The 25,582-nt window shown below is 40.1% G+C and overlaps 1 protein-coding gene across 10 annotated transcripts in view; it reads right to left on the minus strand.

Moving 5' to 3' along the window:
• Positions 1 to 25,582, minus strand: part of CDH11 (cadherin 11) — a 464,760-nt gene that overhangs the window by 60,068 nt on the left and 379,110 nt on the right. For all 10 annotated transcript variants that reach the window (XM_084533758.1, XM_084533751.1, XM_084533754.1 and 7 more), the window contains one exon: positions 21,954 to 22,104. The gene's annotated coding sequence lies outside the window, so the exon portion shown is untranslated. The remainder of the gene's footprint in view (positions 1 to 21,953; positions 22,105 to 25,582) is intronic.

The raw sequence follows: 25,582 nt of genomic DNA on the forward strand, positions 1-25,582 counted from the left end.
TTTGTACCTAAAAGCTTATATACAGAAGACTGAAAAACAGCTTAACCACAAGCACTGATAATTGAATCCTACTGCATATGAATAACATGTATGTTCCACCAGCAACGTGTGACATTTCCTAGTTAAGAAGTGCTTCATTTTGATAACAATGTCAGTGTGCATACACAGCAATAACTCCTTCCTCATGTTCTAAACTCCAGGCTGCTGTTGGCCGTATTCAGCCTATGTTTCATCCACAGGTTTTGGGTTTCCTACACAAAGCTTTTATATAACATTTAAGAAAATTCTTCAGACGTTTTAAATTACTTAGACAAAAAATTATTCCTGGTTTGACAGTACGACCTATAGCCCTAAAGGATCTTGTTTTTTAAAACCATGTGCAAACATATTATAAGAGATGGGCAGAGCCATCTGGGGAGGTATAAAGAGATGAATGACCTGGATAAATACCATAAAACAAGTCATTAAAACGATCCACAATGGTAAGAGAAGAACCCACATTTTAAATAAGATTCCTCTAGATTAGAAAATGTGATATTAACCCATGTACTCTATTAATCTTTTTTGTGGGTTTTTATGGGATGTAAAATCCCTTTTCATTGATACCTTCTTGTGTTGGTGATTAGTGTTTCTTTAAAAAATAAGACATAAAAAAAAAAAAAAAAAACTTTAAGAAACAGCAGGAACTTTAGAGATGTCTAAGTTAGTAATGTTGGACTTCCTCTGGCACCCTGAAAACGTGCATTCAGTCTATGTCAGCCAGGGACGTATGGTTTCACTCACAATGGTGTAAGATAAAAACCTGAGAATAGAAATATTTCAGCTGGCAAAGAGGAGTCATTTCTGCTATATGAGTTTTATTCATGAACTGATAAAAGTACTCCTTTGCCAACACATGCTGTGCCTGAAATAAGGATTGTTATTGATATAGATGTCCTAGAATAACTATATTATCAAACACTTTCTACTGCAGAACAAGCCCAAAACCATACCCTCTTTGCTAGGATTTTTCTCTTTAAATTTCTGAACTGAAAAAAAGAAAAAAAAAGAAAAAAAAAAGAAAAACTTAATTTTAGAGTAAAAGGTTTGGAGATATTTAAAGGGTTATAAGGGTTATACATAAAGTTATTTCTTTAAAATATAACATCTTTTACTTTTGAAGCAAATTTATTTTTCTGCTATTGTTCCAGTCTCAAACTAGACACAAATACTAAAGAAATAATTTCAGACCTCTTACCTGTAAAGGCCATTCCTATTCTCTGAATCCATCAGTCAAATCTAGTGGATTTTTCCTAATACTCAGCATGCTAAACAGAAACAGCTACTGCCAATGTTAAATGAAACAGAAAACTCTCCCACTACACACACAGTGCCACGCTCTCCAGAACAGCCCCGATCTGAGGAAAGCCGTACAAGCAGTGATAACGCATTCTGTAGCAGAGACCAGATAAAGCCCTCATTGTAAAGCTGAGCACGATGTGTGGTTGTCTTTGTAGAAGCACCATGGTCTGAAAGCCACTCAGAGAGCTCAGGGGCAGAGTGATAGGTGGGAAAAGACTTGCTGGGCCTCCTAGCCCACTGGCTGCTGCAGCATCACCTGCATCACATTAAGCACCATCAGCCTCTTCAGAGCTGAGCCCTCACCAAGTCCAGCTTTTGGAGCAGTGTCCCCAGTTAAAACATCCATCCCTGGAGCTCTGCAAGGCTGTAGGGGTACAGCCCTGAGCAACCTTGTGTGATCCTGCAGCTGACTCACTTCAAGCAAGAGGCTGGACTAGTATGACTTCCTGACATCTCTTCCACCCTGCATGATGAACTGATCTGTGACACTTACCCATAAAACACATCTGATGTATCGAACCATTATTACCTCTAGAGTATAAATTAAACTGTAGCACTTGCATTTAAAATATAAAAGTGTGCATACATACATATGTCTGTATACAATTACAAATCCCATTCCAACTCCAGGATTTAGACAATATTGCACTTCTCAAAAAAATATCAAAAGAGAAAAATGTGTGTCTGTAAACATCCATACATTCTGTCCTACACAGAAACAAGAGGCAGACAAGAAACAAATCTGGAAACTAGTCTCAATCAAGTCTAACTGATGTGATGTGGGAGCCAGCAATTCATCTCAAGTTCAATCTTCCATCTTATCAAAGTAAACATTTGACTTTGAAAACTCTTACATGACTCATTTGTTAAGAACACTAAGAGATCGAATTAATTTTCCTCTGAATTAAAAAAAATAGATTTTTTTTTTTCTTCAAGGAAAGTATTTTAAATCAGAGCAAGTGTGTTGCTTTATGATTTTCTCTGTTTTAGAATCTGAGAAAGAACTTCCAAGTAGTGAATGCCCTTACTTTTCTGCATGAAGAAGTTCAACTACTAGGTCTATGACTGAAGTAGATGGTTTGCTAACATTATTCTCAAAGAAACTGGAGATAATAAAAACAGTTCAAGAATAAGAAAAAATCTATTGGAAATCTATAGCATAATAGATGGGGAAAATATTTGGAAGAAATTATTAGACTGTATTGATTTAATGTTCTTTCTTTTGAAAGCCTTAACAGTTCCTTGGGAGACTATTACAGCCACAGCTATCTGAATTTTGTTTTGTTCTGTGGCGTCCTCATCACGTTCTTGAGGAATGGTTTGCCACAGAAACAAAATATTTACATTACCTCTATTTTAAATGTGAGGAAAAATAATCAGAAAGGCATTAGTAGTATTGAACTTAAACAATAAGCTGGAAAGCAGCAAGTAACATACAGGGAACACCTTGGGATCTAATAGACTTCAAACAGTTTTCACATTTTTTTTTCCAATGGTAAAGGCAAGACTAAGAATTTCAAGAGGTTGATTAATCAAATGTACACCCGTAGGCTTTCTCAGGCTCTATGAGACTATAACAAATATGTAATATCTAATCTGAAAAAGCACGCGAGTCATTTTATACAGAAAAATAGAGCTCATCTTTAATGACCTGAAGGACATCAAATAAACCGGAATCTGAGTGGACTTAAATTCCACTTTCTATTTCCTTATTTAAAATATCTCTTATATAAAATATCTCTTATATAAAAGATTCTTTCCAGAATCTTTTAAGAACAGCTTTGGTATTCTCCGACTAGAAGATCCCCACTCCAACAGTTTTTCTTCCAAACTGACTTTAGAAGCAACAACTCACCCAAGGATGCTACTGGGGGGAAGTTATTTAAAGACTGCAGTTCAGAAGAACCAGACAGATTTAGTGGGTTCAGTCCAGGTTTAGGTAATCAAAGCCTGTACAGCTGAATGAGTTGGAAGGACTTTAGTAGCTTTATCTTGATCATTCAACAGGAGAAACTCTTCTGACAACCACTTAGGCTCAGTGCCATGTAAATAGTCTGGCATAAGTAATTCAATCCTCTTCACTCCACTTCCTTGCAGTAATCTATGGCCTCTTCAAAAAACTTATAACAATGTTTGCTTCTGAGGATAAGATGCATATTGTGTACCTGGTTTAGCATCCTCCATATCATTTAATACTCCCCAAAATTTGAAGTACGTAATAATGATTGAAGTAAGTGGAATCACAGATTAAAATACTACTACTACTACTACTACTACTACTACTACTACTACTAAGATCCCCGCAATAAATGTGCTCTAAGCTTGAACTGAGTTTTGGAAATCCACTGTACGTGGCACTTTGAATACTTAGACCTGACCTATTAAAATTCAACAGTAAAAATCCTACTGAGTTCAAGGAGTTCAAGAACGTGGAAAGGAAGTCTGTGGTACAAGTATATTTAAAAATGAGCAATAGAGACAAAAGCTAAAAGAAAAGTCCAGACACTAAAAAGATGAAAGGCTAAGCAATATGGGGGTGAAAAGTCAAGAATAAGAATCCATTATCTCTGTCTTTAATGCAAGAGGAATAAAAAGAAATTTTATTTGACAGAGTGCATATGGAACAAAGAAGATCTATGTTCTTCCCAGATCTGGCACTGCTTACTCTATCTTTTATTTCAGTTCTCACAATGGAGCCCATAAACATAGCTTGCTGCAGAATAAAACTTAACATGAAACAGAAATTTTAAGTACACCACCTCCATGATCTTTCCCTTTGCCTATATTTAAACATGTTCATCTATCCTGAAAATTACTGTCCCCTTCCTCATATGTACAGAGATTCCTTTGATACTCAGCTTCAATCCAGAATACATAAAGTTGCTTATCATCTCCGATCACAATGCTATACCCTGCCCAGAATTCACTGATAGCACTTCAGGAAAGAGAAACCAAGACACTGATGTCAGTAATACGTCAGTAAGTAACGTGTGTTAGTCACATCTGGAGTCAAGGTTCCCTTTCCCCAAAACCACTGAGAAATCAGAGCTTCACCAATCAATTATTTGGAAATTTCTCGAAGGAGCAGTGATGCATGTCCTGTATTCAGTGACATAAAGCAAAGCGGAGAGATAATTATCCTGTAAGCACAGAGTCAGTGCAGTGTGAAAAAGGTGCCAAAAATTCCAGTGCTGTCATTAACTGCTGCTGGCTGCTTGTCATCTAAGAGTGGAGGACAGCCCATCATCCTGTGCTGGTAGATGGGGAGATGAGAACATACCTGTACACAGTAGGATATTTATAAAATCTAATCATGCTGGAAAAAAAAATAATAAAATACAGGAGCTGCCTCACAAAGACTTGTAGCACTTATTTCCATTACATGACATTTCATTTTTCCTCTGGAGCCTGCAATGTCATCTTGCTGATCTCTTCCTGATTTAAAACCAACTTCCCAAAAACCTATTAAATACTGAATTTTTCTATAGCACCTGAACTGAAGCAGGATCAAAGAAGGGAAGAACCACTAAATTCCACTAAATTAGTGGAATATTTTGTCTACTTGCAGTCGATCTATTTCCTCTGAAGGCTGTCAACATCAGTATTTCTAACGTTTTTAGAAGTACTAAGAAACAAATTGCCCCTATGCAAAGTGGGTTTGACTGCTAAATAAGAAAGAAGAGAAGCACACAGCCAGACCTTGGTCACTGACTCTGGTCACCTCAGACAGGCAAAGCAGAAATACTTTAGAAAGGCGCACAAAGCAAAATCACATGTAATGCAGCAGATAGGCTGTAACACATATGATAGCAATCTGAGACATGTAACACAGAACTCAAATTTTTAAGTACAATGTGCCCCAAGCCAAGAGCTTGAGAAATCAGGTTTTGCTACTTGTGTTGGTACTGGAAAAAGAACATGTTTGTTACATAAAACCCACAGCTGATACTCTAAAATTCCACGTTACAGATATAGGAAAATAAAGATTGAAAACCAATCCTGGTGAGTCTGATTTGATTGTCTACATCCTGCCCAAACCGCAGCATCTCAGAGAAAGGTGAACCATAGCTGGTTGCCAGCTATCCCTCAGGAGTTTGTAAGGGAAGTGCCTTCTCCTCGCTGTTGGCAGGTTAAATACAGCAATCTTAGGCATTTCTCTAATTGGAATACCTATAGCCTTTTCAAACAGAGCCGAGTTATTGAGTTAATAGGGAATTTGTAACTTTGTTTACAGAAAAAGGTATTCCTTTCTTTTTTTTTTTTTTTTTTTTTGTAGCATCATAGCATTACAATGAATATCTTAATCTATTTCAACTGAAGAATATACATTTTATCCTGTTTTACTCACTGACCAAGTTCTCTACCCAATTCAAGAGACATTTGCTAAACTTCTAAAACAATTTAATTTTATGTGATTTCTCTTTCATCTTTTGAATCAAGTTGTAAAACACATTTTTCTTATTCATAAAAAGTGTCACAAACACAGATTCCAGCTGAAGTCTGATCTACATGACAGCTGCTGAAGCCACACACATAGAAAAACTATATATCAAATTGAATGAAACAGGATATAAATGATAGCACCCTCAGCAGTAGGTGCACTGCTGAACATTGTTCCAGCAGAACTGGTTAAGATATATTGCTTTGACTATTGTATTTTATTCTCATGGCAAGAGCAGATTGAGTGCACTTCTGTTTATACTTCAGCAGCAGGCCGTCTTCTCCTAGAAAGCTCACAGCAACAGGACTAAGCCAACTCTGAGGTGTTATTGCACACAGTGAAACTTCCCAAACCAAACTTGGTAGTTTAATTCATCTGTGTTAGACGTAAACAGAGCTTCACTTGGCTCAGTTAACCTCCAGGTGCAATTCCACAGAGAGGGCACATCCTCACCTGGTATGAACTGCCACTGCACCTAGCTTTTTATATATTTCCATCTTTTCCCTTTACTTCTTGGGCTTTGGAGAACACCCGTTCTCACTTACACAGAAAGGCAGGCTCCCCCCAGATGGCTGGGAGGAGCTCGCTTGCTGGACAGGAACAAAGAGGAGCTTTGGTGACATTTCCAACTGGCATTTTTTCAGCTGATGCTTAATCAACAGCAAGATGTGCTGACGCTTGGAAACATCAGTGTCCAAAACCAGGTGCAGTTCAAACGAGATTTTGATTTGACAGAAATATTCTGCAAAGCTCAGCTCTCACACACTGTGCGTAGAAAGGAAGTCATTTTAAAACTGCAGCGCATTCCCTTGCCCCCTCCTCTACAGCCCGTGTAAGCAGAATGGGTCCACTATATGAATATGAATACTGAGCACATACGTTGTTTATCTCTGAGAATATGACTGGGCAAACAGACAACTGTTCTTACATTACTCGCCCTTGCTACATGCCTCTAGCTGTAAAACCTCCGATTTGATAGCTCCTTGCAGAATTTTAAACAGAATATTCAATGGATATGAAGAAATGGTAGGAAAAAATGCAAAGAAGAAAAAAATGGAAAGAAGGCAAAGCTGTCATTGTCAGCGGAGCTTGACAGGAGAATGAGATGGTAATTTTCAAGGACTGTGCAGCACATACAGTAACTTCTGTTGAAAAACTGAAAGAAAAAAAAAAAAGTGGCCAGTGTTATAGCTTCATAATCACTTTAATGGACCCTTTTATTGGTGAGTTCAGTTGCTAAATGAGTCTCCCCCTTCCTTGGATTTCCTCCCTCTCTCAAAGGTTAACTGACTTTACATTTGTTCGTACACCTTTCTAAATCTACTGAGCTTTACTTGACTGTCTACGTATTAATCTTACAACTTCAGTAACAGTAATGTGAAGTTATTTATAGTATTCAGTCTCATTTTAATGTATGGAGTAGTTTCATCTACATTGGCATCACACTGTTTAGACGTATATTGGCATGTGTTGGATGTTAACAGCTACTATATATAACAAAGTTTAACTCCAGTCTCCTACAGAGATTGAAACTTTCACAAAAGTCGGATTTGTGTCTGTTCCTACACTTACATAACATGAAAATGCAAGTCATCATGCATGTAATACACCCACTTACACTTAGCTTGGCTTAGCATAGACTAAAAGACAATTCACATACAATACACTATGACAATCTTAAACTCTGAACGTCAGATTAAGGATTTAACCATGTTTAAATAAAAATGTTTGTATGAATGTTTCAGTAAAAGACTGAAACAGCTGTCCATACAGCTTCTTACTGGCATGAGTGTTGATATCTAAATATATTCTGCACTTCTGCTATTTGATCAAAGGTAGGTAAGTCTTGCATGACTTGAATTTTTGTACATGCTGGAACATGGAGCATATTTGTTTATACTGTTTCATTATATCATAGCATGGTATAATAAAAATAAATGTATATTCTTGCATTTTAGTCTTGAACATCCTTACTTGGGCAGTAAAAGGGACAAGGGAGCTGTCCGGCACGTGCCATTTATACAAATCTCAGCTAATTGAAAGACCTAAATGACAACTCTTATGCTATGCCTGGATTTGTGACACTCCTTAGAGGAACCTGTGTATCTAAAGCAATGGATGCATTACATTCCTCATTTAATTAGTATTTTCAGCTGCTACAGATGTTACCAAAATCCTCTATTTTTTTCCCTCTATTTACTAAAATATGGTGACCTTCTGTCAAAAATATCTTGTTAAGCAGTTTTATTTTCATAAAACAAAGGTTCACCTTAGCAAGCAGCAGTCAACAATGGAGGTTTATGCTTGCTGCATCTTAATTTCTTAATTGCTTTTTAGTCCCTACCTTAGTTTTGAAAAATTTCAAATCTCAGATTCTATATAAAAACTGTCAATAGACAAACTGAAAGGTATCTTTCCGTTCATATGGAAATGTTTACCTCCAGTATACAACAACAGAACATGCTGCAGTGGGTTTAGAGCAGCATTCTCCTGAAATCAGGACGCACAGTCCAGTCGTCAATGTCTTGCCTTAGCACTTCAGTATGACATTTTATCTACTTATTTGTTTCTATAAGGATCCTTCTCTCTAATAAATGTTCTATGGAACTCCAAGTCTTTTTTAATTGCATTAGCAGGTTTATAGAAAATAAGTTATAACCAAAATTGCAAAGGTGGGGGTGGGGAAAGGAAGAATATTTCAGCAAGATGCAGCCTATTATGTAAATTTGTCACCACATGCCATACATAATGAATAAACCTTGTGCTCTTAACACTTTGATTATAGACTATACAGACAATGCAAATTAAAATTCCTGCTGCTCTATAAATGCAATGAGAGGAAATTATGTAAATTTTAACACATTAGATTGATTTGGTTGAAATGAAACCTGTTCCACTTGATGTTTTAGGGGAAGAGCCACAATTACAATGATTGAGAAAGTGCAGTGTTAATGAAGTGTGTTATTGCTAATCAATTCCTCCTCCTCTGGTAATGGCACAGGCATGTGCACTGTCACTACATCATTCACAGGCAAATGTAACCACTCACACCACAATATAGTTTACATGGCAGAAATTAAAGCTTCCACAAACTCATGCATGCAGTCCTGCTTAGGAACAAAGATTTTGCAGTAGGACTATGATAGACATTCAAGAAGGGTGCATGTGCACATGTGTATATATATATATATATATATATCTGTGCGCATGCGTATACAAAGGTAACACTTTGGCAATACTGCCTGGTTGACTATATTACTGCCTTGAATGCTACCGTAGATTTGTTGTGATACCAACCAAGTAACTTCACTTTGAGCTAACTAATCACCTTTCTATTGGCTGATCTCCTGAAAAATATGGAATGAGACTATCACATGTTAATAATTTGAACATATTTAGTTAATTGACATGAAAAGGAAGGTCTTTCAAGGTTAAAAGAAAGTTTTCCATTCAAGTTGAAGAAACTAAAAATCAGCCTGTTCGCAAAAGTTTCACAGAAACAAGGTAATTCTCCCAGCAACAGAATCACTTGGGAAGTTTGGTAGGAATTTGGAATGTCTTTAGGACTGAGCACTTCATTCTGCAATCTTATTGTAAGGAACTGCAGTGCATGCAGCTGATAGAGCTGTTCTACAGCGTGCCAGTATGCGAAGTAGATTACAACACCTTCACACTAAATTGAGGAGCATGTCACTCCAAGCATCATGTCACCAGTTAAACAAAATACTCTGTGGAGCTCTTCACCAGCATGGCAACAACATAAAGAATATGGCATAAGTTAAACTGTCTTAATTATTTAGTGAGGTAATTAGATTGTTTAAAATAATTTTGCATTTTGCCTTCCTTTTGCTCAACAAAAACCTCCATGGCATTTTTTAAAAGATGCATTTTCCTTTGCAAAAGGATCCACAGTATTAGAAATCTGAGGCACTTCTTATTTCATGGGTAAATATGAGAAGGTGGGATGCATCAACCCATTTTATTTTCTTTCTATTTATATAACTTGCTTATCATTCTCGGAAACATTTGTCACCACATGTAGTGACTGCATTTGTTTCCTGTCTCTACTGACTTGTCTCCCACTACTTTATTTCTGCTCCCTGCTAAGATATAAGGAAGTACTCTGCACAAAGACATCTCACTAGCTTCAAGAGCAGTTTGACATACAGCACTGTTGCAGGTCATGAATATACACACACAGAATCAGGAAAACACAAGCAATGAGAGAGCTTTTATGCAGAAATGATATAGCAGATAAACATACAATTCGAACACCGAGACTGGCACTTACCATGACATATTAGTATGTTATGTTTTGTCCACGAACATGGAAAAAAGAGGGATGCGACCCAGCTGTGAAAGAAAGTCTGGCCAAGGAAAAGACGAAAGTGCAAGCATAAAAATAAAAGGAAAAAAAAAAAAAAAAAAAAAAAAAAAAAAAACACACACAAAGGAATCTTTCCAAGAAATAAAGACACATTTGTTTTTGCAGGCTGAGAATCTGTTCCTGTATCGGTGTGCACATCTCTGCTATGTTTAGCATTTTAAAAATGCCAACTAATTTTTGCCCCATTAATCCTGAACCAACACAACTGCCATCAATGATGAGAAGCACAGGGAGTGCATGGGATTGAGTCCTGCTCCTTCAGACCATAGACATCTGTTGCCACCCTAAAATCCTTCTGCCTTTTGGCTGGGAGTGCTGGAGGAACCAGCTAAGAACTCCCCTCTGCATTAGGGTGCACGGTTTACAGTACATTGTGCCAACTTGAATCTCAAAGCATGATGTGGTCAAGGAGCCACTTAGAGCTTGGTAAACAGAGATTTGCAAAACAAAACATGGAAAGTCATCTAAAATTGAAAAAGAGGAAAAAGAATATCAACTAAGTGAGCTTACAGAAATAGAGCTAAGCATTTCAGCTTGCAAGTTTCAGTACAGATATTTAGTTATATAAAATAAACAAAAAGAATTGCAATGGTAAATATCTCACCCCACAGGAATCAGCTTAATTTTCAGCTCACAAAGCTCCTACAAAACTGAAGCTCTCCACGCTAGCTTTTGCTTGAGTTCTTTGACTTCAGATTGCTTTGTTTATAGGAAAAAACTCTCTTTGATGTTGGAATATTAGAAGGAGTGAAACAATAAATTTCCCATATTCTAATATCCAGACATCCTGAGCTTGTTCAAGGACCCCTTGATTCATGAAGGCAAATAATTAAATTACCTAAGCTTTGATCAAGGAGTTACTGCAGTCCCTTTTTGATGTAGAACGTGGCTGTTTGAAGCTCCAGACAGATAACTAGCCCATATGTTGTTTAACCCTTTTGCTACTAGTAGCAGGTTTTCGCAATGTTTTGGCACTTCACAGTGAACACCACAATATCATTTGGAAATGCTGCTCCAATAGAAAATAATGAATATTGAATCCAATAGGATCTTCATGGAACATTTATTGAAAGGCTAGAACTCCCCCTCTGAAATAAGCTGCGAATATTTTTCAGCCAAGTTAATTTACCTTACTATTACACTTTGGAGGCTGCTCTTCAGAGGGCATATCACTAAGAACTTCTAAAAAACTTCTGAGAACAAGGGGTTTTGCCTTTGTAATATAAGAGTTTTCATCACACTCAGTGCTTTCCAAATATTTCCCCCAAAAGGAGCATGAGTGGGCACACAATCATCTAGCCAGGTGAAAGAACCCTCCTAAAATAGGAAAAACAAATACATAAATTTAAGGTTTTCATTTTTTCCCACCCTCAAATGCAAGCAAGTGGATGAAGTCACCTTTGCCACTAACAAGCAAAAGTCCTGTAAAACTGAAGAGAAACTAGAAACAAGTCCTGATGCTGTCCTCTCAGCTGATTTGTATTTTTGAATGTGATTACTGAGCTAGAAAGAATTCCTCTCCATACATGAGGAATTATGCTCCTCTTCATTCATTCCAGGATTCTTCTGGGACATGGGGAGGTTACTAAAATGGTGTAATTAGAAGGCATAATTAATGTATAGGGATCGCTTAGTCAGTTCCCTATACAGTTTCAACAACATATATACACCTAATTTTAGCAACAGTTCCATGAATTTTATGGAAGTGACTTCACCAGACTGCTGAGAATCATGGAAGAACTGTTTTGCAATAGGACTTTTTCTGTTGTAGTTCATGGCAGAAAGGTGTCTGTCCTTCAAGGCACAGCTGTGAAAAGCATTCCCGTCATTCAGACTGACATCTCAATTCATAAGGATACGGGATTAAGGAGGCATAATGAATATGCCTGGTCTGCTAAAGATAACAGACACATTATTTTGGGGCATGAGGATGTAGACAGAAATTCACGTCTTTACATTTAAAACACTTGGTATGTTATTTAAAACTTGGTATGTTTCTAATTTGTTGGAAAATAAAGCTTGGGGGCTTTTATAAAGCCCAAAGTGGAGATGTGTATAATCAACTAGTATATATGAGAAAGAAAGTTGTGTGTATAAAAATTCATCTTTTTTTTTTTCTTTCCCCTCCCCCCCCCCCCATTAAGTCACTAGAACAGCTTCATATCTGACTTAAAATACTCCTTGTTACATTATGGAAAAGCATGAAAAGGAGGAGCTGCTGATCTCCAATTCAAGAAACAATTAGCATTCATTAACTCAAAGTAATAAAGTGCCTGAGGCATTTATGGGTTAAATATCATCTACTTTTAACCACATGGAAATAGTTAAAACACAAGCTTTTCTGCTGTTTACTTTGAATGATTTCATTTCTAGTAAAAATGGATTTAATTTCCAGATGGGGTATACCTTTGGGCAACAATGTTCTTTTCTTTTCCAGCAGACAAAATGAACAACACCAGAAAAGTCTTTTGTACACATTATTAATTTCATTTACATTGCTTTATTTTCATAATAAAGTTCACGGTATCAATGGCCCGTTTGTCTTTTTTTTTTTTTTTTTTTTTTTAAAGTCCAATTTTTGTAAGGTCTCCCATTATATAGATAGCTTTCAAGAAATAACTTGCCAGTCTTTTATTTCTGCAAGGAAACATCATGAAGTCTAAGTTGTTCCACAGACTGTATATAGCGACCGTCAGAAACAGGACTTAATGGCAGTGAGAACAAAATAGAGATTTGTACCCAGCTCATCAAAATCTGATACACATAGACAATCTGGTTCAAGTCTGCTGCAGAGGATGGCCTACAGAATCTTATGAAGGCAGCAATTACAGCTAGCATACTTTCTGACCTCCTGCTAAACATAAAAGAAGCCAAGGTCATGACAACAAGCAACTGTCAAATCTTGGTAAGTATCAGAGCTGGCACTTTCTCTATAGACTTGATTATTTCAGCCAAACTCATTCCTTGTTCAATTTGATTGGATAATTAAACCAATATTAGCACAATTTCTTACATATGATGGTGTATAGATGGCATTTCTACCACAGTTATGATTAAAAACTGCCTTAGCCATGGAATCCACACCTCCATGCAAGTTCTGCTTAAAATTTAGTAAATGTAATAAACAAAACTAACTTAAATTTCCGTATGAATGTCATTGTTCAATAGCAATGTCAATTGAATAACCTCACGGCTTCCAATACAGTTTCTCTGCTTTATTTTAGGATGACCAGACAAAATTTCAACCAGCAAAGTATAAATGCCAAATATATAGTTTAACTACGTCTGGTCATAGAAGTAATTTTTGAAAGTCTGCTAACAATGAAATTCTGAGGATATTAAATAAAGAGGGCATTTCCATTGCTTTCTCCATGTATTAATACATACTGAAGGGTACAGTAAGGTACCCTCAATGTCAACTCAATGTCATTCAAAATGAATTATAAGATTATAATTTTATAGTTTTACTTCTGATTTGCAGTAAGTGCTTTGATTTCTTTTAAAGACTAGGCCAGCAGCCATCCATTAGGTTGTGACACTGTAGAATCATAGCACATCACTGTACCATGGGGTAAATCTTTGTGTTTCCTTTTTCAATGGAGTTCATTATGTCCTAGTTACACACAATACCTGCATATATAGATAAATGCTCTAATGAGGCTGGTTGGCATTTTCTTTTTTGTAAGGTTGTTTTAATACCACTCAAACAGCACCAATACCACCTCAGACTTTAGTTGGCAATGAAGTAAATATATGGGAAGCCACTGAACATACCAAGAATTTATTATCTAATTGCTCCCAGTAGTTCAGCATTATACCTGCATACAGTTTAAAAAAAAAAAAAAGTAATGTGTGCAGAATGTAACTGGACAATAGCATCTACAAGACCATAGTGAAGGGTTTTATTACATTGCAGACTAGGAATGGGAGGTCCTCATTTAATTCAGGTAGAAGTTACAGTCAAAGGAGAAGGTAAGTGTTGGATTATCTTGACTCACTCAATCAGAGCGGGTCAAATCTTCACATTTGAGGATAAGGAGGGTAGTTGAGTGAAGGTGAAAAATGGGGGAAAAAAAGAACACAAGAAAAGCAGAGTCCACTATACCTAATAAAATGGAAGTGATGGGAGAGCGGGGCAAAGCTGGCGTTGAAAAGTGGGAAACTTTGAAGGTGAGAAGTTCACAGAGTATTAGATTGCATACTGTAAAGGGGGAACGGAAGCTAATAAAATGAGGCATGAGAAATATCATCTAAACATAAACAAAATCAATGAACTCAAGGAGATGATGCAGGAACCTGAGAAACCAGGAACTATGAAATGCCTAGGAGCACAGGTTCAATCTTACCAAGGTCATATAGACATTAACCTTAAAGACTGTGCATGTTTTATTTTAATCCAGATCATGCAGATGCCCTAGTTCGCTATGAGGTCTCCAAATCAACCTTGCACAGATGAACGGAATGTGAACTGCAGTAGAGAATTGGAAACGTAACTGAGGAAGGGACCATCTGAAACTAGCTTCAATACAAGTATATGGCAAAAGACTGCACCATGGAAAATCACATAGAGGAGCATCAAATTTAATATTTGGAACTTGACGACATTTTTACAGTTTATGAACTTTTTTTTTCATATCAATATTGAGAAATCCACAATTTTAAGGACAGAAAGAACTTTAATGACCATCCTAAGTGTGCCCTCCAGTTACTCATCTTGCTACCTAATCAGCCCTTTTGTATGTAAATGCATAAATTGTTTGTATGTAAATGCCAATGCCTGCTACATTTCATTCTTGCTTTAGAAAAAGAAATGCTATGTAAATTACAACCATGCTAAAAAGAATCAAAATGCATACTAATCAGCCATATTCTCTGAGATATACTGGCTATAACTGGAATAGGAACAAATAAAATGGCAACAATCAGCGATGGACAAAGTCTTCTATTTGAATCTGGGCCCCAAATAAAATTATTTGCAACTGCTTTTCAAAATTTTGGAACCTTTTACGTCTGGGAGAAATTGGATTCAAAACTGTGAATGAACGGTAACTTTCACTAACGTGAAATGTTAAAGAACTTCACTGAAATTTCAATTGCAAGCAAACATGCTGAAAGAATGGGAAGGAGAAGCTATCTTTAAAAATATCTGATCGCCGTACACATTGGGTAAAAGTTTGAGCAATTCTTCAGTGACATCAGAGTGGTCATCTGTGTAGTTAGTGATGGTTGGATGCAATATAAAACTGCAAGTTCTGATCACTGTGCTGCACCTTCTGAACTAACCAGGCAGCACTCAACTGTGTTAATATTGGTCATTCCTCAGAGAAAGCCTACAGGCATTTCTGCTCTGACTAGAAAGTAACCTGGACAATGCATTGAAATCTTATCTTGACTGTTAATCTAAAATGAACTGAGTAATACTTAGAGACAGCTAACTACAGTCAATATATGGTTGAGTCTGCTGAAAGGAAAGGCTACTTGTCGGAATCACTGCTCTGAAAAGTACAATATTTTATCTTAAAATGTCAAGTGTGTTTTCTAATGCTAATGAGACCAGTTGCCTTTTTATTGGTTAAATTTGAAGTCCTACACTTACTTCAAGATTTATCTCAGATAAAATTATTAATTTCAAGAATTAGATATAAACTTTCTGAGTGTCATAACTTGTTTTTTTTTTAACCTGTTTCCTTGATTAGAATTCTCTAATAACCCACAAAAATAATTTAAAATATGTAGATGTGAAATGAAAATGGATGTGCATAAAGTGCATGTAAGTTGCAGATATGTACACAAGGGTATGCAACTATGTAGCTCAAAAAAGGATCCAACGATCCTTCTCTGAGAGCTGGTACAGTTACAAGATACCCTGCTCTATACTTAAATTTTTGTTTCTAGTATTCCAATATGAAATGCTGGGCAACTTTGCACAAACTCTGTTTTTTTTTGTTTGCTTTACAATGTCTACATACAAAAGAAAAAAAGGTTAGTTGATAAAAGATGAAAAGAGTCACACAGTTATTCATTCAGCTGCCAAGATCTTTGAGATAATTACTTTAAATCAAGAAGGGACAGACCATTTAAATTTATGACTCAATGCCGACACATGCATGTATTAATAAAACAGTTAGCATTAATGGAAATAGGGTTTAGTCTCCTGATTCAAATAGAGCTATCATTTCTGGTTTATACTGAACTAATGACTTATCTTTGGCAGAATGATATGTATGCATGTATTTAACTATTTAACTTAACCACTGAGACCAATTAATATGTTTCTGAAGTTTTATTTTATTTTAAAATATATATCAGCAGCCTCACTGGGATAAAAATTATGTTGAACCAGAGTTTCTATGGCATCAGTTTAACCTTAAATGTAATGGAATATCTGATGATAACACTGTATAAAATGAAGAATACTAAAACACAGTGCAGAAGAAAGAGCTCTTCAATGTGACTGACATTAAAGAACTTTTTTAGCCTACCAAGCTAGCATAGGCTCTGTATGATTAGGAACTCGTGTGACAAAGAACAGGAGCTGCGAGTGAGTACACCATAAATTTAATTTCTACCCCACTTGCTAGTGTGAAGATAGAAGTGAGGAACAAAGCTGTGCACAACCATCTAAGCCAGGCTGTTTTCAAGCTATGGAGTAGTAATGATGCATGCTGGTAGGGCACGAAAGCTTGCACTAGTAGCCCTGTACAAACCTGGAATGTGAGGGACCTAGATTCTTGGAGCCATCAAGCTCACCATGAAAATTCTGTGACTTGTGTTTTAAAGGGTTATTGAATGTAATTCTTTCTGCTCATCACTCTGGTCTTCGCGTATATGGGCTTGTGTCTCCATGCAATCATTGGGAGTTCAGTGGAAAGTCTCACACCATACCAATACACTTAAATAAAAGATTGCGTGTAATTACTGTCTAGATAGGCATTTCCTACCACTCATATTCATGTATCAAAGTTCTGTTTGACTTTGCCTACTTCAAGACTTCATGATCCACAATTGTATTTTATGTCAGTTTGCCTATAATGTGGCTACTGTCTATCTGTTGATGAACTATTAAAACATTGTTATAATAACAAATTATACTTGGAAACCTATTGCAGCTTTGTTCACCAATCACTCTGGAAAAACCTGGCTCCTCTTTTACATTCAGTTACTTAGTCCTTTTCTTTTAATCCATTTACATTGATTTCTGCTACTCCAACTCTGCCTGCCATTGCATTACAATTAACAATTCTGATGAACCCTTGCTGATTCAGAAGGGAGAGGGCTCTTACTCATTGCCAGACTTCGGTGAAAAAAAGCACAAAACCCTCTTAGAATTTGCTTAAGCCAGCACTTTAAAATTGAAGAACTAAATTATGGTGCATGGAGCCAACAGAGCTCAGTGGGACTGGGATGTCTGAAAGCCACCACACCACCCAAGCAGTTATGGAAGAAGGCCTTCTGCCTTTGTCAAGCAAAATTAGCCCTAACATCTCCTTCCCCAAGGGCACTGCTCAGCAGCAGGGGCTGGCTGCTCCAGATATTCGTCTCTGAATTCCTGCTGGTCTGTGAGGCACTGCTAATGTTCCAGCGATGCGTAATGTTCTGCGGAGGGCCTCAGACATGACTAGCAGCTCTGACTTTTCCACCCACCTTGAGAGCATCTAACAGAATAAAGGATGCTCCCTGCCTCGGAGCACAGCAGAGGACGGGCAGCTAACGGGTCTCAGGCTGCTCTTCACACCACAGTGCTCCTCAGCAAAGTGGTGCTCATTTCCAGTGCTGTAGTTACTAACTCTCTCACCAAGAGTTGCTACTGTAAAATAATTCTTAACTAATATCTAAAATCAGGTGACTGACAGAAAACAGTACAATTAAGGCAACATCTTCCACAATTTTGGCATCAAAATCATGGATAATGATTTCTATTAGACACATTAGCTTCTTTGGTGCCATATCTGTCCAAGTGGATACAATATACTGTAAAACTCTGCCTGCACCCTGTCACGAGTAGGTTATATTTCGTGTACACAGGAATTTGAGTGGTCTGAGTCAAACCCTAGCCTCCTGCCTGATGTGGATGTCTAGGGAAGAATGTGAGTGCAGGAGAGGTGGAAATGAGGCTCTGTTTGACCAGCAGTCACTTAAAATCTACACTGTTATGTACGTCCTTTCTGGTCAGCATGTGCAATGATGGGCTGTAACAATTTCTTTCCTATTCCGAGGTGCTAGAAGATAGTGGGAAATGACTTGGGCTAACGTCCTGCAGTTTGTCTGTTGGGAGCTCTTAGGTAAGATTTTACCTAGGTAAAATTAGGCCACTTTGGCCTCACGTGCCCTTCTATTCAGGATGTCTATATAGGATATCTCAAGCCCCGACAACATTGTTGAAAGCAAAAATTATTGCTTCACCGTATCATTTTTCCCACCTTAAACTCCTCTCGGCATAGCGGGAGCTGCCATCCCCTTTGAGAGAGGCAGCGAGGGGCGGCGAACCCCTCAACAGCCGCGGAGGGGAGCGCGGCCGCTTGCCTCACGCCGAGCCGCCGCCCCCGGGGCCGCGCCTCAGTCCCCGCCGCCGCCAGGCCGCACCCCGGCCCCGCCGCTCAGCGCGCCCCGGAAGGCGGCGGCGAGGCAGCGAAGAGCGGCAGCGCCCCCTGGCGCCCGCCAGGCCCCGCCGCCGAGCCCCGGCCGCGGCCGGAGCCCCCCCGGGTGCCGTGAGGGGCGGTGAGGGGCGAGCGGGCCGGGCACGGCGCGGGGCCGGCCTCCCTCCTGCGCTTCGGCACCCGGAACGCGACGCAGGGCGGCAGCTTCTCCTCACGGACCGTGAAGGAGTATTCCACAATGATCCTTAACCGATAAGGGATAAAGTTTAAAAAATAAAAAATAAAATAACGAAAACCACAACTATGTGACAAAATTACAAGACTTAAGCGTAAACTAAGTCCTCTTGATTCCCATGGACAGAGAACTCCATGGCCATCTCTCCTCTCCTCCCTCTGCTTCCCTAAGCTGGGCCCTAAATTGGGCCCAGCAAAGGGACCGGAAAACTGAAGTGCTGTTTTAAAACAAATGGGTACAGCACAGCAAATTGTAGACAGGTTTTTAGCTTAAAATGCTCATGGGCACTCAGGCACTAAAAAAAAAAAAAAAAAAAAAAAAAAAAAAAAAAAAAAAAAGTAGAAAGTATGTTCCTATGTTCCTAAACTGTTTCAAATTAATTGATTCCAGATGAGACCTCTGTTTCGCTAAACGTCCAGCCCACAAAATGGATTCAAAGTCATTTCAGGGGGCTCACCAAGAAAGGGGAGGCACTACTTTTAAGTTTGGAGTTGCTTTAAATTTCTGTGGCATCTGTGCTGGAAATAACTTCTGAGATTATTGTGGAAATCTCAGCAATAAAAATATTTACCTTATATGTGCTTTCTTTAGTTACAGCATTTGCAGAAAACAACAAAAAAAAATAATCTCAAACTACTGCAACTCTGAACTTGACGTATGTTTCTTACGCTAAATTGAATTAAGTATGTCAAATTTTGTCAAAATGGCGTATTAATTGAAGTTGAAATCATATGATATAATTTAAAGCATTTGATCAGATGAATCACAAAACGGTTCAAATCTTTGTAGTTTCCCCACATTGGTATGCAAAAGAAAATTTAATTTGATTGTTCTGTGTCTCGGTCATCCATTTCCATACATATTTCCTTCTGAAACTGTGCTGATGAATCGCAATGACTTATCTCATCTCTTGATATACTCTATTGTAACAGCTTCTCTGGTAATGAAGTAATCTACTTTTTAGTGATTTTTTTGGATGGACAACACTTGAAATTTTAGCAAAGTTGAAGCTGGTGTAGAGTGGTCTATAAATAGCACATTCTGCCCATGATCATTCCCTGATGTTCTAGTGCAAGGCTGAGGTTTAAAAAAAAAAAAGAAAAAAAAATCCATTTCAGGGCCTAAGAACAAGAATCTGCAGGAGGAAAGGTGCCATTTAGTTAGCATTCTTAAAGAATTTCCAGTTCTTTTACTGAAGATCTAGTTCTTTGTTCAGTAACTTTTTTTTTTTCTTTTCTGTTCTGCAAGAGGAAGAACTGCTTTAGAAGTACAGTCACAAACTTGTTTCCTATAGCGTAGTAGACTAAGAAATATGCTAGAAAAACGTTGTGTGTTAAGGCATGAAGCCCCAAACTAGACCTTCTGCTCTCCATCTCCCTACTGTTCTCACTGTGTATCTCCCAACAACATGATTTGCACTGCTCTGCTATGAAAATGCTGCTTATAAGCAAGCATCTGCAATTCTACTTCCATGTACCTCTATATCTCTCCTTATAAAATCATCCAACGGATTGAGTACAGTCATCGATTTGCGTTTCAAATCTCAGTGGAGAGAACTGAGGCAGATGTCAGATTAATTATTGCAGAACTTCCATATTGAAAGCAAATTCATTTATTGATATAGGGTAGCCAGCATAGAAAAAGGGAACAAAGTCTCTACCTGGAGAAATCACACAGACTTTGGAAACACTGAAGCAAGCGTAAGAGCAAGGGAAGGGGAAAAAAGACAGACGCTCAGTAATGTCTGAGTGTTTGCTTCCCTGCTTCTGGATCTGTTAGTGCTTTCCTCACTCAACAGTTTCATTATGAAAGAGTTAAAAAATATTTAATTTCTTAATAGAGTCTGCACAGTCTGTATCACCATCACAGATGAACAGGAAGAAAGTCTTTCCCAGGGAGTTACTACTCACTGGAATGTGAAAAAGAAATGAGCATTCTGCTTATAAAAGGCCAATTTCTGAATTAGTGACCTCATTTGCTAAAGAGGTTCCTTTGTCACAGATATCTTAGTAGGTAAATACTGTGTTACACAGCCACACTGTCCTTTGTAGCAATGGTACAAAGAAGATCTCCTAGCATATACCGGTTCTCTGCTCAGCAAATGAATATTTAAAAGAGTAGACAATAAAGGGGGACTTCTATAGAAGGTAGAGGCATTTGTATCATGATGTCAGATTGCTATATGTGCTCCCCAGGGACTGCACAGGAAGCACTTTTATTCTAAAACTTAATGGTATTTATGGGGACCCGCAGCCCGATCTATTTTACCTCTCCTGGGGATGTGCTTAAGCACGTATCACCCAAGAGCCTAATGCTTTTTGGACTAGCCTGAATTAGAGACAGATACCATTTTGGTACCTTGTGAATAGTAATGCATTTGAAAGCCAGCAAGCAAATTAAAAAAAAAAAAAAAAAAAAAAAAAAAAAAAAAAAAAAAGATATAAATCAAAGTCTTTCCCTCTTTTATTCCGGATAGAGTACCCTTCATTTCATGCACTCATAATTTCTGCATATCCATTTCATGCCTGGGAGCTACACTGTGAGTAAAAGATTTTCAGTTCGGAGCTTTCAATATCAGCTTATCCGGAGGAACATTTTAAAACGGGCAAACGCTCGCCCTCCCCCTCCCCGCCCCCGGGGGCAAGATGTGAAAATAAAATAAAATAAAATAAAAAATAAAAATAAAAGCCCAACACAACCCAAACCCGAACCCCCAAAGAACCCCAACGTTTGCCTCCCCTCTCCGAGGCCGTCGTGCCCCTCGGGCACCCGCCGGGCTGGCTCCGAGCGCGGCCGGGGGCTGGGGGCGCACCTGCCTGCCCCTTCCCCTGCCCCTGCCCCAGCCCCGCCGCCAAGTTTCGGATGCACGGACAGACAGACGGACAGACAGACAGACGGCCAGCCGCGCAGCCCCCGGCGGCTCCTCCTGCCCCGGCCCCGGCCGCCGCTCACCTGCGCGTCCAGCGGGGCCGGCCGCTGCCCGGGGCCGCTCGGGCGGAGGGCGAGGAGACAAGTCCCATTCACAAGTCGGCGCTGGGCAGACGCGGCGGCATCTTCAGCCTATTACACTCCACTGGCAGCGGCTGCTGAATGAGGCTCCGAGCTAGCGGCAGGAATTAGAAAGAGGGAGGGAGGGAGGGGAAAGGGGAGAGGGAGGGAGAGGGAGCAAGGGGGAGTGAAGCAAGATTAGAGGAAGGGAAAAGCTGGAGGCTGTTGCTTCTTCTCGATTTTCTTCTCCCTCCCCCTCGCCCCCGGAGGAACGCGAACCCCCCGAGCCCGCCCTCCCGCGGGGCGCCGCGTCCCGGCGGGGCGCAGCGGGGGCTGCAGGGGCCGGGCGGGGGGCGCCGAGCCCCGGGCGCTCTTTTTCCCTCCATCCCCGTCCCCACGGCGTCCCCACCCCACGGCTCGGCTCCCCTCGGACACGCAGGCACCCACGCACGTCCACGGGGGACGGGGCCGCCCGCGGTGCTGTGCCAAGGGGGCTGCGGGGAGATGCCCCGGCCCGGCCCTGTCACCGCTCCTCTGCAGGCAGCCCGGGACCACCCCACGGCGGTGGGGTCGCTGTGGGTGGGCCTGAGCCCACAGCAGAGACCAGGGCACGGCTGGGTTTACGCAGCGCTACAGGGCTCTGGTGCCCGTGGGGCTCCCCACAGCCACCCCAATACGCAGACAGAGAAGTCATCTCAGGTGGACAAGCAGCAGGAGCATTTTGTGCTGAATGCGGTTGTGTCGCCTGTCATAACCAGGCATTTCTCTGAAGGGGAAAAAAAAGTTTCCCAAGCATTTCTAGATTTGGAGGATCTTGCTCTGTGTAGCCCACAGCCCGCTGGGCTGCCCTCGAGGCACGGGGCTGACCTCCTCCTCACACACCAGGCCCCACGGCTGCGGCTGCCTCTCACTCCGGCTTCCTCACCTCAAGGACAAGCCCCAGGCACGGTCCCCAAGCACATCCTCTCGGATGGAAGGGAGCTGTGGTGGGCAAACCGCACAAACCCAGCGGCAGCACACTGTGCCCTCCTGCCCTGGCCACACCAGCACGTCAGCCTGCCAAGCCGCACTTAGCCCTCAGCTCCCCCATGGTGGCTGAGGCGTCTCGCCGTACTGGGTACCATCAGCAGAGCAGGGCGGGGAGGGATGCACGGCACAGCCCCTCCAGAATCAGGATGGAAACATCTAGGTACATCTTTGTGAGGATCAGCTGGCCATCCTCAGGCAACCCACCCGTCCGTTCATCCCCCACGCCACAAGGCAGCACTCACGCTGCTCTGCGATCACACCGCGCCTCGGCCCTGAAGAACAAGGCTTTTATATTCTGTGGTTAATTAGCTCTGCCAATAACTCCAGGCAAAGAAAAAAAAAAAAAAAAAAAAAAAAAAAAGAAGAAAAACTGGCACAAAAGCTACCACTGTACAAACAAAGAATTTGGAAGGAGGGAGGCTGATAAACAATGCAAGGAGGCTGGGGCACACCGAACTTAGCCCAGCGAGCAGCGAGCCCTGCCTGGTGTCAGCCCCAGGGAAAGAGCCGCAACCTCCTCCTGCCTGCAGAGCTGGGGGGCTAAGGATTCAAGCTTCAGTTTGCTTTAGAGAGATGCCAGGAGTTCACAATTCAACCCACAGAGGCACCAGGGCCTGCCTTTACTGAGAGGTGGGAGGGCAGGAGGGCTCTGAGGCAGCATGAGGTGCCCAGGCAGCGCCCCACAACCAGGCCCTGGGGCCCGAGCATCTGAGCGCAGTGCCCGCAAGGCGTGAGGAAAGCAGCTGCTGCTGCAGAGAATTTGGAGCTTGGGACAGACAGGGGAAAACAGGGAACATACCAGAAATACCCTGGGCTGAGCTGAAAGTGTGAGGTAACCAGACAGCTAATTAATTGGTACTGAAATACTAAAGGCTTTATTTGGACAGGAAAGCGGCTGTGGTGGTAGGAGAACTAGTTTTAGGGAAGAAGTGGTTTTTGATAGGAAATTTGAAGAGTAATAAATTGCTATCAAGAAATAAAACATGAAAAAAAGAGCATTTGAGAATGTATTTGAGGAACAGTAGCTGAGGAAGGAGGGTAATACACATTAATTTGGAACAGTTCTATCTAGAAATTGTTTTTGGAGAGAAAATATGAGAGGAAAGGAAATGTCTCAAAATAGTTTCATATAGTTCCAGCCCAAACCTATTGACTTTAATGGGTCATCAGTCTCCTGTGATGATAATATGAGAATTACCATTTGTTTTCTTTACGGATACACTGCAGCGAGTACTGCTTAGCACAGCTCTGCTGCTGGGCTGCCAAAATCACCACCTAACTAAAGCCCAGGGCTGGGCAGCTGGCTGAAGAATTTTTCCCTTTTTCCTTTTTCTTACTGGCTTTAGCAGCACAGTGGAGGGGATGACTTTTGTAATTCCCTTTTTTAAACTGCTGAGATCAGGTTTTTTTTTTGGATATAAAGGAAATGTGAAAGCAATTTCAATCTAATTAAGCATATACAATAGGTACCCATAATATTCTCTAGTCAAAGACCGTATTGATCTATAATGAAAGGTTTCATTAATTCCATTTGAGGAGGCTTGTTAACAAATGAGTGTAGTAACATCTGATCTGATGAGTGGCTTGAGTTTCCTCCCTTCCTTCTGCACTAAAATCTTAGCGTAAAGCTAATCAGATTAGCTATTTTTTTCTTTTATTGTCCATCTTCCTATAGGATCTAGAGATGGAAGGTCCTGTCTGCAAACAAAATTAAAACAAAACTCCAACTGAAAGCTATGCTTGCATCTCTGTGCTAAGGCCCAAGTCTGATTACATTAATAATCAGTGTGGAATTCATTTGACCTAACTTAAGCCATTTTAAAGTTAAGTATCTAATAGGCTATCTATACTAACATTTAATGAAAAGAAGTCCCTCTGGGAAGGACCGCTAGCTGGAGATACCACTCTCTATTTACTGAAGGTTCTGAAGACTAGCTGGGACTGGAAACCTACCTACAACCATCTAAAGTAAGATGAGATGAGTCCTATTTATTTATTTTATTAGATACAGAAAATAAGAAATGGTCAAACAAAAATCAGTGTGTAGTGCTGATAAATGAGGACATGTGGCATGTTCCCTTTACTAGAGACTATATTCAGGCAGTTCAAAACAACTCTATCATCATTTCAGCAGAACTTCTGCACAGAGTCCTTGCGCAAGACATGACAGTGGTTCACATCAAGAGAAACATGCAGGGAGGAAGGGTACCCCAAACATCTGCAGAGCTACTCAGCTGAACTTCTAGCAGCTCAGCGCTCACGTGTGCGCTCACAACATGTTAGATGGAGATCTTCACAGACTGCCCCAGTCATACCTTGCCATATCTACCATACACAAAGTCGAGGAAAACAGGATAAACTATTGCAAAGTTCTGCCTTTGCAGACTCTCTCTCCTGGCTGGGGACGCTTCACCTATGAAGCCTTAGGGTAGTTACTACCTTTACTAATGGCATGTTGCAGCCACTGTAAATTCCACATGGACAGTATCAGATTAACCCCAGATTAAAGTGAGAAAGCTTTCTAAATATGGTTGCCACCTCCCTTTAGAAAATGCTAGATGCAA

This window comes from Aythya ferina, assembly GCF_964211825.1.
Source record: "Aythya ferina genome assembly, chromosome: 12".
Taxonomy (NCBI): Eukaryota; Metazoa; Chordata; class Aves; order Anseriformes; family Anatidae; genus Aythya; species Aythya ferina.